The 17,352-nt window shown below is 37.6% G+C and overlaps 1 long non-coding RNA gene across 1 annotated transcript; it reads left to right on the top strand.

Annotated features, from left to right (window-relative positions):
• The first annotated feature begins 12,716 nt into the window (after positions 1–12,716).
• On the top strand, positions 12,717–14,050 carry LOC114925257 (uncharacterized). The gene is made up of 3 exons (XR_003813862.2): positions 12,717–12,826; positions 13,298–13,390; positions 13,918–14,050. It is a non-coding gene; the product is annotated as an uncharacterized lncRNA (long non-coding RNA).
• The last annotated feature ends 3,302 nt before the right edge of the window (positions 14,051–17,352 follow it).

Here is a 17,352-nt window from a genome sequence, read left to right on the forward strand (position 1 = left end):
AATTGCCCCCAGTGATTCTGCAGATTATGCAGATCGCGCATGTCACGTGGTCGCATCATCCATGCGGCCGCGTCATTCAGCTTTCTGCTTTGCCACGCGGTCGCGTCATCCATGCGGCCGCGTCACTGCGATTTCCGCTTCTTCGCGCGGTCACGTGAGCCATGCAGCCACGTCACTTCTCGCTGGTCATCTCCTCAATTCCTTGTGTTCCTTCCATTTTTGCAAGCTTCCTCTCCAATCTCCAACTCCTTCGTGCCCTATAAAGCCTGAAATACTTAACACACAGATAACGGCATCGAATGGAATAAAAGAGAAATAAAATACATAATTAAAAGTCTCTGGGAAGCAAGTTTTCAATCATGCAATAACTTTAGGAAGAAATTGTAAATGCATGCTTGTTTAATGAATAAGTGGGTAAAGATCATGATAAAACCACATAATTAAACAAAATATAAACCATAAAATAGTGGTTTATCAAGTGGTTCCTAGAATTTAGTGGCGGACCACTTGAGTCGCCTAGAGCACATTAAGAGTGACTTTACTCCTATCAATGATGCTTTTCCATTTAATAGCTTGCATGCAATATCTGAAGTAGTTCCTTGGTGCGCCTATAGCTAATTATCAAGTTAGCCATACCTTCCCTCCCAATTTTACTAATCATCATATGGATAAGCTGAAAAGCGAGTCCAAATATTATATATGGGATGACCCATATTTGTGGAGGTATGGTGCTGACCAGATAATTAGAAGGTGTATGCCTCAATCAGAATTCCAGTCTATTTTAGAGGCCTGCCACTCCTCTGAGAGTGGTAGACATTTTGGCCCTCAAAGAACAGCTAGGAAAATTTTAGATTGTGGATTCTGGTGGCCCACTCTTTTTAAGGATGCTACTGCCTTCTGTAAATCTTGTTCCCCATGCCAGAGGTTTGGTAATATATCCAAGAGGGATGAGATGCCCCAACAAATTATGTTGTTCTAATGGTTTCTCATATGTACTGTTAGCTGTTGATTATGTTTCCAAATGGGTGGAAGAAATTCCTACCCGTACTGATGATGTTAACACTGTTGTCTCTTTTGTTAGAAATCATATTATCTATCGCTTTGGATCACCACGAGCAATCGTGAGTGATCAAGACACGCACTTTTGTAACAGGAGGTTAGCAGGTCTACTAACGAAACACAGCATTGTTCACAAGGTGGCGACTGCTTACCACCTCCAGACTAATGGACAAGCCGAGGTGTCGAACAGAGAGATAAATCGTATCCTGGAGAAGATCGTTAAGCCCCATAGGAAGGAGTGGAGTACCAGGCTACAAGATGCGCTTTGGGCATATCGGACAGCATACAAGACACCAATCGGGATGAGCCTCTTTTTCCTGGTTTATGGAAAAGATTGTCACCTCCCAGTAGAGGTAGAGCACAAAGCATTCTGGGTGGTAAGAGAAATCAACATGGGATTTGAGAAGGCCAGAGCTGAAATGAAGCTGCTACTACAAGAATTAGACAACCTTCTCCTAGAAGCATATGACAACTCCAGGCTATACAAAGAGAAGATGAAGGCTATGCATGACAAGCACATCAAAAGGAAAGAATTTAGACCTGGGGAGCTAGTTCTCCTTTACAACTCAAGGCTGAGGCTCATGCCTGGCAAGCTGAGATCAAGATGGGAAAGTCCCTACAGAGTAGAGAAGGCAGAGTGATGAACGAACTTTGCTTGATGGTCTAGAATTTCTTCTTATAGAAGGAATAACTTCGTTGTAAGCATAGTTCCAAACCAACAAACAATTCCCACATCAAAAAAAATTTGGTTTTGTCATAATTAACAAACCCCAAATGAAAATTAACCGGAGTATTTGGACTCTGGGTCGTCTCACAAGGAATTGCAATGAAGTGGTCAATTATTGGCTATGAGGGGTATAGGGGGGTCTTGATTGATATGAGGGCAAGAATTTAAACGTGCAAGGAAGGTAAAGCAAGCAAACAATTTAAAGAAAGCAAGTAAGGAAGAGAGGCATTCATGGCAATGGATTGAGATCATAGGCTTTCTATCCTAGTCATGCATGATTAATTCATCTCATTTAGTTAACTCACACATCGGGAGAATGTCAAACAAGACTAATTAATCATGTCACAAATATAAACAAGAATTTATCTCATTACGTCAACTCCAACAAATAGGGAGAAAGTCTAATGAGACTAGCTAATCTCAATCTAAAAGTCCTAATCGACTTACTAATTAAAATAGCAAAAGATTAGCGTCAATGGAAACAATATTCCAAAAGTCCTAATCAACTCACTAATTTAATTAGCAAAAGATTAGCGTCAATGGAAACAATATTAGCTAACAACTCTAGATCACCAACACGAGTTGGGTTTTCATGACTCAAGATCGCCCAATTACTCTTTCCAAGCCAAGAATGCTCAAAATCTACTCTAACATCCTTCCAAGTATTTTATCAAACACTTGGAAGGCATACAAGGAAAGCATAATAAAATTGCAAGGATGTAAATCTACACTACTCAACTGCAATGAATTAAACAACAACAAATCCAAATCAACAATAAAGGAACATGAATCATAAATTGCATGGAATTGAAAATAGAAGAACAAAAATGCATTAACATAAAAGTAGAGAATTACATGAATGAGATACAAAATTAAAGAGAGAAAGAGTAGAGGAACAAGGAATTATAAAAGAAAAGTAAATCAAAGCATGAATTAAACCTAGATCTAAGATGGAAATTAACCTAACCTAATTCTAGAGAGAAGAGAGAGAAGCTTCTCTCTCTAGAAAACTAACTAAAGGCTCATGTTGGCTAAACTAATTGCTCCCCCCTTGCCCAATCTTGAATTCTGCATGAAATAGCTTCAGAAATGAGTTGGGTTGGACCCAAAGTGCTTCAGAATTCGCTAGGGGCGAATTCACTTTAGTGGGCCACGGCAGAATCGGTGCGCACGCGTACATGACGCGCGCGCCCCTGAGCGCAAAGTAACATATGGCAAATTTTATATCATTTTGAAGCCCCAGATGTTAGCTTTCCAACGCAACTGGAACCGCCTCATTTGGACCTCTATAGCTCATGTTATGGTCGTTTGAGTGCGAAGAGGTTGGCTTGACAGCTTTACGGTTCCTTCATTTCTTCATGAGTTCTCCCACTTTGCATGCTTTTCTCCTCACTTCTTCCATCCAATACTTGCCTAATGAACCTGAAATTACTTAACAAACACATCAAGGCATCGAATGGAACTAGGGTGGATTAAAATCACCAATTTAAGGCCTAAAAAGCATGTTTTTACATTTAAGCACAAATCAAGGGAGAATTGCAAAACCATGCTATTTCATTGAATAAATGTGGAAAAAGGTGATAAAATCCCCTAAAATAAGCACAAGATAAACCACAAAAACGGGGTTTATCACAGAGCCATACGGAGTCTTTCACCTGAGTCATCCTTCAAGCTCCAAATTCATCAAGGTCAGTGGACATCGCTTAAAGCTACAAAAGGGAATTGACCCGAGAGTTGCGCGGGAGTAGTGCTGGAAGTATGTTTTATGCACAAGCAAGCCCACGCGTACGCGTACTTAACGCGTGCGCATCGCTTGCGTTATTCGCCACCCACGCGTAAGTGTCTATAACGCGTACGTGTGGACTTGGAAATCGGCGTAAATGGGTGTTTTACACGAAAGATGTGCTGGCTTGGGGCTGGATTCGTGCTAGACACACAATCTTCATCACGTGTACGCATCCCTGACGCGTGCGCGTCATTTTCACTTTTTCCAAATCCACACGTGTGCGTACCTGACGTGCATGCGTCGTCTGCCTTTCTCGCCCTCGTGCATATCAACCCGAGAGTTGTGCGTGTGCGGGGCTGCCGTCGCGTAGTTCACACAAACTGAAGACACGCGTACGCGTCCATGACGCTAACGCATCATTTGAGCTTTATGCGACCCACGCCTATGCGTGCTGTACGCGTACGCTTTGCATGCGACACACAATTAAATCAAAACGACACCAGATTTCAATCCTCCCCCCCCCCCAAAATCCTAATTCTTGTTCAATCCTTATTCTTTATTCTTCATTCTTTCTTCTTTATTCCTTATTACTATCTATCACCTTCTTCCTCCTTTTTTCATCTTCTACACCAGGTTTCTTTTCTTTGTCTCCTCTACTCTACTTTTTCATTCTTCTTTCACATTATTGCATTTACTTATTTTTCTTTCTTCTAAATTTTCTTTCATGCTTAGTTATTTATGGTTTCTTCTTTTTCATTCTTTTCTTTTTCCATGTGTTTCATGTTGGTGTTGGAGTTTTCTTTTGGATAGTACCTTATTTTCATTGAGCTTGTGGATATTTTGAGGAGTAATTTGACAATTGATATTTAATTTTGGCTTTCATATACATTTGGATTACATTATTTTTGTTCCTATTTCAACTGGCACACCAAGTGTTTGTGAAAAAGCTTTTATGGCATTTTGAATCCTACTTTCTTTTACTCTTTTACTTGAATGGCTCTTTTTCACAACACTTGTAATCTACATGTATTTGGGATTATCATTCACAATTGTCATCATTACAAATGCTCTCTAATTTGGCATATTTATTAGATGATGGTTGAGTTATGCTTCTCATGCCTATTACTTGCATGCTTTTACCATCTTGCATCTAATTATTATGAATTGCCTTCTTGATCATAATTGATGTCTTACCTACATGTTGTAGCTACCATGTATTTGAGCTAACATCTTTCCTTTGGCATTCATTATCACCTGGAATTTCTTTCCTCCGGTTCTTTAGTTATCTATCTTTAATATTCTTCCTTTTCTTTCTTCTTCAGACATGGGTACGAAGAAAAGAAACGAGAAGGCCACTGATAAGCCACCGGCTAGGAGAGGAACCAAGAGAACACTGGCAAAGGCACTTCCATCTACCAGTGTCAAGCCGCCAACAAAGCGGGTAAAGAGGATTATTAAAGTTGATGCAGCAGTGATCGCCTTTCCCGCACGGGACTCCACACGGTTCACTAACCGTTATTGCGAATAGATGTTCCCCATCCTAGTTGAGAGGAACTACAACAATGAGCATATGCTCATTGTCCCAACACACTTTGTTGATTTTATGGAGCCCCGAATAGAGAGGAGATAGTGGGGATTTTTGAGGAGATAACCGCAAGAGGCCAACTTATCATGGGTAGTTAAATTCTACTCCAACTTCTACTCGCCTACTCTACAGACTGTCTATGTTCGTCAGCAGCAAGTCACTATCTCCGAGTGTGCCATACAGAGAGTACTAGACCTTCCACCTAGTCCAGAGGGATTGGATGCATATCAAGAAGCTTCTCTTAAGCGCCAAATGTATCAGTTCGACTGGGCCAGTGTCCTTGGAGTTATAGCCCAACCTGGAAGCAAGTGAATCTACGGGGCAGCATCGTTCAAAACCCAAGAACATCTCCACCCAGTCACTCACCCTAGAGGCTCGCGTGTGGGCACAAATTATGTGCCATTATATCTTTCTGAGCACTCACGAGTCGACTTTCACATTAGACATGGTTGTCCTCATCTGGTGCATCCTGACAGAGCAACCTCTCAACCTGCCCCGACACATCTGGCAAGCAATGGGACATGTATAGATTGCGAGTAACCTGCCTTTCCCCGCCTTGGTTTCAGATTTAGTCTCTGCAGCAGGAGTGTCCTCTCGGGTAGGCGACATGAAGGTCATGATCCCTAGAGCTGACCAGTATGTCCCGAATGGGAAGTATATCAGGCCACTAATTTCCTCTACAAGCCGGCCTGCAGGCCCATCTTTGGATACTCCTCCTACTTCTACTCTACCATCATCCATACCACAGGCACCATCCATCCATCAGATGTTCATTCAGATCCTTGAGAGGTTCGACTGGCAAGACCGACGGATGGAGCAAAGGAAGCGCCGTAACAGGCGCCGATACAACTATCTGAAGGACCTCATAGTTGGTACACACCCACCTCTAGAACCAAAGGACACCCCGGACTCCCCTTCATCCAGTAGTACAGAGAGCCAAGGCAAACCAGACACTGGAGGCGACACTTCCAACCCTATCTTGCTCCTTACTGAAGGCACGGAGGACCGTGCCAAGGCTTAAGTGTGGAGAGGTCAGTCCTTGACTTCCGGAGGTAGCTTCTCTCTCTCTTAACACCAACATTTTACTTTTTCTTTTGTTAGATAGGATAGATTGCATGATAATAATTGTTTGCATGTATGTTTTGCTTGGTTAAAGTAATGAGTTTCCTTTCAAGACCCTTTTTATAGCATTTCACTAATTTAAATTGAACATTTGTGTTAAACTTGTTTGAGGATTGTAAATTTGAACATGAATTATAGCTAAGAACACACAACCTATGAGATTTGAGCTTAATTACATGGTTACATTATTTAACCATAATATTTTATTCTTGTGTGTTTTCTTCTCTATGATTGCAATCTATATTTTGTTCCATTCTATATGTCCATTGTTTAATGTATTTACATATTTGCATATGATTGAGGCCATTATTTGTTATTAGCTCACTTATCCCAAATAGCCTACCCTTTCAATCACCTTTGTTTGCCACCTTGAGCCTTTTAATCCCTTTTGTTCTATGCTTTACCACATTATTAGCCTTAAGCAGAAAAATAATTAATTACCCCAATTGAATCTTTGGTTACCTTAAGAGAGAGATTGTGTGTTAATTAAGTGTGGGGAACTGTGGGAACTTGGGTTGATGAAAGTGTACAGTGCTTCATTGACAAAATATTGGGAATTTGGGTACCTACTCATGTGAGACTAGAAAAAAATAAAAAAAAGTCTGTGTGCATTGATATGTTATGTTTACCTTTATATTTAAAAAAATATTCAAATAAAGAAATAAATAAGTAATTAAATAATGGGACAAAATTACCCTAATCCTAAGTTTAATAAAAGATCAATGCATATGTGATAAAATTAAAGAAATATTTGGTACATGAGTATGTGATACAAAAGTGGGAATTTTGGGTAGCTAGGCATGAATTTAGCGTTACATAGAGTGTGTGTGTGTGTAGGTGAAAGCATAGGCTATTCAAAGATTCATATTTTAGCTCACTTGGCCATACATATATCCTTACCCTTACCTTAGCCCAATTACAACCTTGAAAAGACCTCATGATGTTTGCATTGGTATACTAAATTTTTGTTGATTGGTTAGATGAAGAACAAAGTTTAGAAAGCATGACTAAAGAAGAGTAGAGTGAATTAACCCTAGACACTTGAGAGATTAGAGTGCATATACACTACCAGTGAGGGTTCAATGCTTGATTCTATGTTCCCTACTTTCATGAGCTATATTTTTACAAATTTACTTGTCTTTTATTGTATGATTTGAATTAGTGATATCTGATTTATTTTTGTCTTGAAGAGCTTATTTACTTTTAACCAAGTAGACAGAATCATCTTAGCATATAGTTGCATTCATAGGTTGCATCTCATGAGTCTTACTTTCCCCCATTCATTCTTTATATCTCCTTGAGCTTAGCATGAGGACATGGTAATGTTTAAGTGTGGGAAGATTGATAAACCACTATTTTATGGTTTATCTTGTACTCAATTGAGTGGTTTTTATCAAGTCTTTGCACACTTATTCATACAATTTGCATGGTTTTACAATTCCATCCTAGTTTTGTTATATGATTGAAAACTTGCTTCCTAAGCCTTTAAATTATATATTTTTTATCCCTCTTTTCTACCATTCGATGTCGTGATCTATGTGTTAAGTGTTTTTAGGCTTTATAAGGCAGGAATGGCTTAGAGGATGGAGAGAAAGCTTGCATATATGGAAGGAGCACAAAAAAATAAAGGAGACAACCAGCGAGAAGTGACGTGCACGCATGGCTCACGCGTGCGCGTGCATTGGAGTTCGCACGGCGACGAGTGCGCGTACCTGACGCGTACGCGTGACACGCGAAGATGATCTGCAATGCGTACACGTGACTGACGCGTACATGTGACAAGAAATATCGCCAATCGACGCCTATGCGTGACTGACGCGTACGCGTGACGTGCGCTACCTACAGAAATCTCAGAAAATGCTGAGGGCGAATTTGGGCTGAGTTTGGACCCAGTTTTCAGCCCAGAAACACAGACTAGAGCCAGGGGACAAGCAGAGACTCAACACAAATTCACATTACAGATAGTTTTTAATTTTAGATTGGAATGTTAGAGAGATATCACTCTTCCTCTAGGTTTTCTACATACTCATAGTTTTTATAGTTTATGCTTTTGCTTTGGATATTGAGAAGGGTCACTACCTCCGTTGAAGTTGCTATTATTCTAGTTTGTTTTCTTATTCCTTTACTCTTTTAATTGCCCATTAACCCTGTTCAGATAAGTATGTTTATGATTTTTGGATTTATTAATGCAAGGAATTATTTTTAATTTTAATTGATTTCCAATTATTGTTTAATTTATCATGTCTTCTTTTTATTCCCTTTACATGCTTGAGAATGTTATATTCATGTCAATGGAGTAGTTTCCTAACTTGATTGGGAGTTGATTAAAAGGAGACCCTTGAGTTGGAATACTCAAGTGTAATTCTAATTGGAAGTTGCTGGCTAACTCTCTAGTCTCTAACTCTAATCCTTCCTTAGGAGAGGATTAGGACTTGAGGATAGAGTTGGTTGGTTAGTTACTTGACTTTCCTTTCTTCAGCAAGGGATGACCAAGAAGAACAACAACCTTTTACTATTACACTTGGGAAATTCAACAAGGATAGAACTTCGAATTAATCTTCTCCCTGTCAAGGCTTTTATCTTCATTATATAAATTCTCTCGCCAATTTTCATTGCTTTAATTTATAATTATTTACTTTTCTGTTTCTCAACTCAAAAATTTCTCGGAAAACCCCTGACCAATAAACTGCACTCTTTTGTCAACTCATTGGGAGACGACTTGGGATTCTACTCCCAGTATTTTTATTCTCAATTTGTGACAATTTTTTTAAATTGATAAGCAGAATTTTCGTCGGTTAAGAACTGTACTTGCAACGCTACTTTTACTAAAATTTCTTAATCGTCAATTTTCCGCTACGTCACTTACTCTCTAAGAAACCTGTCTATGCTGCTCCTCATAGAGGTTGAAGGAGAGATAGGAGCTTACACTACAAGAAAAATACCCATTCAGCCACACTTTTTTTAAGCTACATTTGAAAAGCGTAGCCTATTCTATGAATAGGCTACGCTTTTCTCCATGTTGCCTTTTTATAAGAGAAAAGGATACACAATTGTGGCATCATTTAAAAAGTGTAGCCTTAGGTATTTTAGAAATCACTTATAAAGCGTAGCCGTAGGTTGATATCTATAGGTTCACTTTTCGTATCAAAGAGGACGCTTTTAAAGGGTAGCCTATTTGTTAAGTTTTGGGTGCATTTTAAAAGTGATGCCTAATGTATCTAGAGCAAAAAATTTGCCACTGAGTGAATTTTTTCCCTCTTAATTTTTTCCTGGCGTAAGGACGCACACTCAGCTCACACTTGGTGAAAATTTTCCTTCCAAGAGAAGAAAACTCTTTCACCTTTCACCTTTCACCTTTCAAAGAAGAAAACCAAGAGTGACCGGTGTTTTCACTACTTCTTCTGTTTGTAGTGGTCTCGAATGAAGGGTTATTTTCTTCTTCCTTACGTTTGCTTTCCTTAGTGAAGGGTTCAGAGAAGAAAACCCTCAGCTCAAACTCAGCTCACACTCAGAGAGAAAACCCTCAGCTCACACTCAGCTCGTCATCACCCTTTCACCTTTCAGAGAAGAAAACCCTCCAAGAGTCACCATTCACCGCGCGAAGAAAACCCTTTCAGAAAACCCTTCTGCATCCCGCGAATCGAAAACCCTCACCATCGCGAAGATCGAACCCCAGTCACCACTCACCACCACACACCACTCACCACTAACCACTGACCGTCGCTCCTCTTCGCCCTCCTGCACTGATCGTTGCGCGCCGCCCACACCGTCGTCGATCTCTGCGCTTCTCGTCGTCCTCTCTGTGCTCACGTCGTCGATTAGGTATGTATTAATTTTCATTTGATTCTGAAATTTGGGGGTTTAGGGTTCCGATTTTAGTAACCGGTTTCTGCTCTGTAATCACAAACACAACAACTATGGTCTTGTTTATTTCTTGTATTTCAATTAGAATGTTGAAATTTGAGAGTAACGCATGAGCCAGATACGCCATTTTTGAGCTGAAATCATATTTGGTTTGGGTGACATTTTAAGATGTTTATTTATTTTTCAGGTGACATTTGTATTGAACTGTATTTAGTTAATTAGATTCCAGTAATTTGTTTGGTGTTTTGTTCACGGCATCTGAGGCCAAGACATTCTTTTTTACCATTTGATCACGAAAATTTTCTAAACACTTGAATAGTTTTGATTCCATCCAATACCCAATTCTGTGTTTAGGGTAATCAACGGTGCTGGAGGATTGCTTCTAAATTTATGAATTTAATTAATTTGTTACAAAATTAAATGGTTTGTTGAAGAAAAAGTTTATTTGTCCCATCATGGTTTGGATTTGTGGTTGCAATTCTAGCTGCAGTAAAATTTGCAGTTGATGCTGCTATAATTGTTGTAAAGGGCTATAAAATTGTAACATCAGTGCCCGTAATCTTGGTTGCAGAGTTTGAAAAAAAGGTTCTGTTTGCTTTACGTTCTTAATTCTTATGGCCAATTTTGACCTTTCAAGAAAGCCGGAGATGTTTGCCGGATTGCAGTTCACCAGCTCTCCGGTCACCAGGTCTCTCTCTCTATCTCTCTTGCTATTTATGTTCTCGCGTCCTGTTTGACTTCAAAAATCTGTGATTGGGGTTTCTATTTGAATTTGATTTGGGATTCAACTCTTATGATTAGAATTTATTGCTGATGATTAAGGTTCTAGTTTTAATTGATTGCCTATTCAGCTGCTGTGTTTAGGAAAGGCGAAGGGATGAGTTTACAAGAATGAGATTGCAGCTTAGAATTCCTGCAATTGAAAGGGTTTTTTTTACATGTGAAGATTCTGTACAGTATTTTGAAAATGGATTTCATATTCTTAAAGGTGAGTAGTATGTAAACATTTTCTTCTAAATTTAATGAACCTACTTTACATTTACTCCATCTTTCTCTTTATGCTGCTCATTTTTACTTAGATTTGGCAAATTAAATGTGCTGCAGTTCTTTCCAACTGCTGAGGAGTCAATGGATTACTATAATGAAAAATGATGTGTTGATGGAAAAGGACTTGTTCTGCCCAGTCAGATTGTAAGGTCAGCTTTGCTATGTGCTAGTTCGGCCGAAAATTGGGGATTCTGGAGTATTACACTCTTGCTTCTTCTTGTTTTATGTCTTACCTCTTACTTTATCTTTTGTTTAGAGGTATGTCAAATATTATATATGGAGGGACCAAATCCAGTTTCAAGTGCACAAGGAAGCACGTCAGAAAATTCAGGTTTGTTCTTATCTTCAGTTGCTGGCTCAGTTCATTAGGAATCTTTTGCATCCCAACAGAGATTAGCAGGCCATAATTTTTTTCTTGATTAATTTTTTCCTTTGATTTTTCATTCATTTTTTTCTTCTCTTCTTAATTTCCATTTCTACTGATGTTCTTATGCGTTACAACAATTTTTCGCTATTTCAATTTATTGCAATTTCTGTCCAAAAATTAAAAGAACTTTTGTTATTTGTTCTTATCATAAGTTGACCCCTTTATTGTATAATAGGACATGGTTTGCCTGTTCTAAATAAAGAAGGTAATCTGGCATCTCTAGATACTGATGAAGGAGGTTGGGTCTTCGATTCTTCATCTTCTGAGGTACAAATGTTACATCGAGTTATCCTATATTCCTTGTATCTACTGATTTTGTGGAGTATTTAGTGGAATTGATTTTAGAAAATGATATTGAATTGGTAAATAATTCTGGTATGACAGTGCTACAATACGCTGCTTATAGTTGGGATGAGAATATTAACATCAAGATTGCAAAATGTTGTGTTTGTAATTGAGAGGGAGTGAACTTTTCAATTATGATTTCTTTTGTATATAATAGGTTCAATATCCTGGAGTTCAGCATATCATAATGATAGATATCCATAACTTGCAAGCATTTGCTTTGTACATGCAAAAGGCAGATATCAAATTTGATCTATGTTCAATAACAACAGAAATGGAAACATAGGTGAACTTCCTTTTCTGATTATATTGACACTTTGTTGGTTCACACCTCATATATATTCCACACTTCCACAAAATCCTGCATTTTATTTTAGAATATTATAAAATTTCATTCGAGAGGTTGATTTAACTGGAAATTATCTATGTCAAGTTTATCTTTAACTTGGATACTCCTTGGTCATTCAGATTTCTTCAAAGACTTGAAACAGATTCAGCAACTGTGAAAAAAATCAGACAGGCGATTGACAACCAAACTGAAGTTACTGTACAACTCATTAATTATACAAAGACCGGTAAGCAAGTCTAATGTTTCTGCACAGAAAACTAATTTAATAGGCAAAGTTAATATAAAATGATAGGAAATGTTAGCAATTTTTTCCCTTATTAGCACTATTTAGTTCATTAAAAGGAAACAAAATACTATGAAGCTCGGTAGTGCTGCAGTTATTATTCCTATTATCTTTAACCTACAAAAAGATGCTGCTTTGTTATCACAACATTTTGTACTGTCCTGAATGGAGAAGGAGGAGCTATTTCAGTAGCTCTTGTCTTGAATCAAAATGCTGCCAAGGTAGCTGCGGCTTCGGAAACTGCTGCATTCTCCCAAAATCCTGCACTTGTTCTTGCTCCAGTTATCCCAAGGTATGCCTTTGTTGCTGTTGTACAAAGTCCTTTTGGAGAAGTATTTTCTGATGTTTCTGATGTTAGTATTTCAAATGCCATCTAAATAATACAGTGTCCAAGGCAATGAAAAGAGCTAACTTCTTTTTCATGTGATTGGTTATTTGGATATTATGGGCTTGATTGTGTAAATGTGTAACTATGATGACAGGGTGAAGTGGATGCTGTTTTTGTTCATGCTATACTGGCAGTGTGAAACTTGCAGTGTGTCTAGTGATTCTTTGATAGTGCTAGTTCAGTTGGATTTTTCATTTCTTCTTGCACTGGGATTTCCCTATAAGCCACATGGTTTACTGTTGCATTTGTCAGTTTGTTTTACACTTTGTCTACTTACTTTATATATTCTTTCCAATTTACTGGAATTTTGGTTTGTTTGATTTTCTGGATAGATGTACCGATAATTCACCCTGTTTGCATATTTGTGTTTTGCAGAGTCAACTGAAGGCTAAGTGGGAAGAGTAGAAGAAATTGCTTGAGAAGGCAAGAAATGACGCTGAGAAGAAATATGATGAAATAAATGAGCAGGTTTTCTTTTCACCCGTTTAGTTTGACTGATGCCTTATTCAGTTATCCTTCAGTGTTCTTGTTGAATTATTGTGTCCTAACTTGCTCTTATTGTCTAGTATTAAACTGTTGTCTACCCAACACATTAAAAAATTGTGGTCCATTGATGTGTATATGAGGAATTCATTATTTATTTGGTATCTTTGGTGAGTGTTGGTTGCAGTTTGCAACCTAAGATCAGTTACAGTTAGCAAGTCTAGTTAATCACTGTCAATGTGTAGTCTGTGCCACTGTCGGTGATTGAATGACCTCTTCCTCCTAACTCTGTATTTTCTCTTTATCTTCAACTCAAAATATAAAAGAAATAATGGGTCACATTGTAATGCAATTTAAACAGCATGTCCATAAACTGTATTTGATAGTAGGCAGTAACACTGTTTCTTCCTTATGGCAAGCCCACATAGTGTGAACTATTTTTATTATTTATATTTTATTGCATTGGTTTCTTTCAAATTACTTGTGTGATTGATGTCATCAACCTCCTTCAGAATAAAATACTTCATAGCCATCTTGAAGCTTTGCATATTCGGAAGGCAAAGAAGGAGCACAATGCTGCTGGTATATCATTTGGAAGTAGTAGTGCAGATACATTTGGTGATGCTGGTCTTCAAACTGTGATGACTTGTCTCTGGAATTCAAAAGAAATTGTAAATACTTTTCATGTTCTGCAAATTTGTTTCGCTTGTATATTTGTATATTCATTTTAAGTTCTCTACTTTCACAGTCAGAAACAGAAGTGTCAGCTTTGATATTAGTAGTAGTAAATTTTAAGTGATATTATGGTTATTTTGATATTATTTAAAGAAATTATTTAGTATAATTATGTATTTATTTTTATTTTATAATATTCAACTCATTTAAATAAAAATGCAGAATTATTATACATGTAATCATATTAACTATTATGTTGTATTGATAATTATTAGATAATTATATATATATATAGAAAAAAAAAAAACAAGACCTAAGGCTACACTTATATACAGTAGCTATATTATACAAAAAAAAAAAATCGAGACCTAAGGCTACACTTATATACAGTAGCTATAGTATATATATAAAAAAAAAGAGGGACCTAAGGCTACGCTTATAAAAAGTAGCCATGGTATACAATGTGGCTACGCTTTACAAGTGATGCAATAGCGTTAAAAAGCGTAGCCTATTATGGAAGAATGAAAGCTGAAAAGCGTAGCCTTTGGTCCTGGACAGCATCACTTGAAAAGCGTAGCCTATTCCTAAACGCCAAAAGCGTAGCCCTTGGTGCAGAAAAGCGTAGCCTTTGAGAATAGGCAACGGCCGAATAGGAATCACCCCAAAAAGCGTAGCCATAGCCCAAAAAGCGTAGCCGTAGCCTAAGGCATCATTTTTTTTCACTTTTGGCTACACTTTTCAAGTGTACCTGAATGGGTGTTTTTCTTGTAGTGTTATTTTGGTATTTTGATGTATTTTAGGACACCTATGTATGTATATATATATACTCCGGCCAGCCTTGGTTTCGCAGGCTAAGTCAGGAGCTAGTTATGTTGTAAACTTGGCCTTCTTTTACTCTATTACTTATTCTTATCTTTATCTTTTAAGTTTCTTAGCACGTAAGTAATCGTATCTCTTGAGCATTGCGCTTTTCATTTTGCGACTTTTGTTTACCCGTTTTGTTTAAGGCTCCTAGTATATTATCTTTTTCCTCTATTATGTATTTATTCTGCTGTTTAGAGGTCCGTAACACCACACTACCTCTATTCTACGACTTAAGCGTAAAAATCTGTATAGTAGGGTGTTACAGATCCCACGAGGATTAACGGATTAAGCAAACAATAGTTGATTGATTATTCTAGTTAGACAAATATTAAAGAGAGATAATCAACAAGAAATGTAAATGACATGAAAGTAAAAGGAAAGTAATAAAGTGCATGAAAGTAAATGACATAAATGTAAAGTACAAGAAAGTAAAGTGTTGGAAAATAAATGACCATAAAGTAAATATAAGAACAAAAGATAAAATAAATATTGGGATCAAGAGATATTGCATTCTCCAGATTAATTGATTTAATCTCATCTTCAATCATGCAACTCATTGACGTCTTGGCAATCATGAGTGATTGAGTCCCAATTCCTTGGTAAATTAATCTCCCCAATCTTGATCAATAGCCAATTCCTTGGTCTAGTTGCTCATGAAAAGAGATAAAGCTTATTCCCTGATTATACCACACATCCTCATGGATCCAAGTAATGGGTAGTGGTGCAGAATTTATAACCACAAACTAACCGACAAGTGCACCGGGTCGTACTAAGTAGTACCTCAAGTTAATAAGGGTCGATCCCACAAGGATTGATGGACTAAGAAACAATGGTTGATTAATTTACTTATTTAGACAAACAGAAAATGGTGTTGAGAGTTCAAATTGCATCAAACAGTAATTCAGAGAATCAGAAAGCATGCAGTAAGTTGTTTGTGAAATATATGGAGAAAACAGTTAAGGCTTCAGAGATATCTATCTTCCGGATTAACTTTTCTTACTAACTATCTTAATCATGCAGGATTCATTTCATGGCAAACTAAATGTGACTAAACCCTAATTCCTTAGACCTTTTTAGTCTCCTCTAACCTTCATCAACCGCCAATTCCTTGGTCACTTAATTCCAATTAGAGGGTGAAGTTCAATTCTAGTTTATATTCCACAGAAACCCTAATTATCCAAATTAAATATAAGAGGATTATATGTCACGTATCCCGTTAAGTCTAGATAATTAGAAATTTAGGAGAAATTGTTTTCAAGTTGTTGTTCAAGTAAAGAGCTTTTCCATGTTAGACACGAACTCAATTAGAACAAGGGTCATACTTCCGTTCCACCCAGATTCATAAGATAAAGAACGAAAACAATTATTGAAATAGAAATCAGTACATAAATTTAAATAGAAAAATAATAGTATCAATCCATACAATAGACAGAGCTCCTAACCTTAACAGTGGAGCTTTAGCTGCTCATGATTCAGAGAGAAAACTAGGATTCAGAAAAACTGTAAATTGTGGAATGAGTAGAAGAGAAGAGAAGAGCCCGAATGGCTGAATTTTTTCCCTTTTATATCTAATCCTAATTGATGTAAATTATATTTCCTGAAACTCAATAATATATTTTCCTATTTTAAAATAAAAAATAAAGTTTAATCAAGATTATAGATTAATTCGTACAGGCCTTGTATGATGAAGAGGGGCCACTTTCATTCTCAAGTGTGGCACCAAACTTGAGCATCTTCAAGTTTGGTGTGAAGTGATCCGAAAGCTCCCCCTTGGTTCTCTTTGCTGGCGCCAAACTTGAGCATCTTCAAGTTTGGCGTGAAGTGGTCCGCAAGCACTCCTTAGAAACTTTGAGTGTGGCACCAAACTTGTGTAACGTCAAGTTTAGCTTGAAGTCACACGTGAAGCACTCCTAGGAAAATCCTTGCTGGCGCCAAACTTGAGCATCTTCAAGTTTGGCTTGAGCATATCCGCAATGTATTCTTGAGGGATGAGTGGGTGGCACCAAACTTGGAGAATCCCAAGTTTGGCGCCGTGAAGGCAGAAAGCAATGCGAGTTTGTGAAGCACTCCTGGTCCTTCTGTAACTTCATTTCTTCACATAAACTCTGTTAAATTCGTTCAAAACGCTACCTCAAATAACAAAATTGCACAAAACTCAAAGTAGCATTCATGGTGGCTAAAACATATTTAATTATTGATTAAACTTAACAATTCAAATGCAAATTCACTAGGAAAATGTAGGAAAGATGCTCATGCATCAGGTAGATCTAGCGTCACAATTATCTAATCCCAAAACCTAAATCTACTCAATGTGAGAAAGTATTTCAAGCATGGTTTTATGATTTCTCTTCCAAGGTTCACATAAAACCCAAATACATTCAATCTCTTTTCCAAGATAATTGAATGCT

Source organism: Arachis hypogaea, chromosome 14 (genome assembly GCF_003086295.3).
Source record: "Arachis hypogaea cultivar Tifrunner chromosome 14, arahy.Tifrunner.gnm2.J5K5, whole genome shotgun sequence".
Taxonomy (NCBI): Eukaryota; Viridiplantae; Streptophyta; class Magnoliopsida; order Fabales; family Fabaceae; genus Arachis; species Arachis hypogaea.